Source organism: Ipomoea triloba, chromosome 16 (assembly GCF_003576645.1).
Source record: "Ipomoea triloba cultivar NCNSP0323 chromosome 16, ASM357664v1".
In the NCBI taxonomy this organism is placed as follows: domain Eukaryota; kingdom Viridiplantae; phylum Streptophyta; class Magnoliopsida; order Solanales; family Convolvulaceae; genus Ipomoea; species Ipomoea triloba.
In genome coordinates this window covers 12,489,511-12,490,794 of record NC_044931.1, presented here as the reverse complement: position 1 = coordinate 12,490,794, position 1,284 = coordinate 12,489,511, and positions in this window count along the sequence as shown.

The following is a 1,284-nucleotide window of genomic DNA, read 5'->3' as shown; positions in this document are numbered from 1 at the left end:
GGTGAGATAACCTAAGTCTCATTTCGATCCTAGGATCCTTATGAGTCCGGCAGTCTGCCTGCCTTTGAGTGAGTTAGGTTGAGATAACCTAAGTCTCCTTTCGATCCTCGGATCCTTATGAGTCCGGCAGTCTGTCTGCCTTTGAGTGAGTTAGGTTGAGATAACCTAAGTCTCATTTCGATCTTCGGATCCTTATGAGTCCGGCAGTCTGTCTGCCTTTGAGTGAGTTAGGTTGAGATAACCTAAGTCTCATTTCGATCTTCGGATCCTTATGAGTCCGGCAGTCTGTCTGCCTTTGAGTGAGCTAGGTTGAGATAACCTAAGTCTCATTTCGACCTTCGGATCCTTATGAGTCCGGCAGTCTGTCTGCCTTTGAGTGAGCTAGGTTGAGATAACCTAAGTCTCATTTCGACCTTCGGATCCTTATGAGTCCGGCAGTCTGTCTGCCATTGAGTGAGTTAGGTTGAGATAACCTAAGTCTCCTTTCGATCCTCGGATCCTTATGAGTCCGGTAGTCTGTCTGCCTTTGAGTGAGTTAGGTTGAGATAACCTAAGTCTCATTTCGATCTTCGGATCCTTATGAGTCCGGCAGTCTGCCAGCCTTTGAGTGAGTTAGGTTGAGATAACCTAAGTCTCATTTCTATCTTTGGATCCTTATGTGTCCTGTAGTCTGTCTGCCTTTGAGTGAGTTAGGTTGAGATAACCTAAGTCTCATTTCTATCTTTGGATCCTTATGTGTCCTGTAGTCTGTCTGCCTTTGAGTGAGCTAGGTTGAGATAACCTAAGTCTCATTTCTATCTTTGGATCCTTATGTGTCCTGTAGTCTGTCTGCCTTTGAGTGAGCTAGGTTGAGATAACCTAAGTCTCATTTCTATCTTTGGATCCTTATGTGTCCTGTAGTCTGTCTGCCTTTGAGTGAGCTAGGTTGAGATAACCTAAGTCTCATTTCTATCTTTGGATCCTTATGTGTCCTGTAGTCTGTCTGCCTTTGAGTGAGCTAGGTTGAGATAACCTAAGTCTCATTTCTATCTTTGGATCCTTATGTGTCCTGTAGTCTGTCTGCCTTTGAGTGAGCTAGGTTGAGATAACCTAAGTCTCATTTCAATCTTTGGATCCTTATGAGTCCGGCAGTCTGCCAGCCTTTGAGTGAGTTAGGTTGAGATAACCTAAGTCTCATTTCTATCTTTGGATCCTTATGTGTCCTGTAGTCTGTCTGCCTTTGAGTGAGTTAGGTTGAGATAACCTAAGTCTCATTTCGATCTTCGGATCCTTATGAGTCCGGCA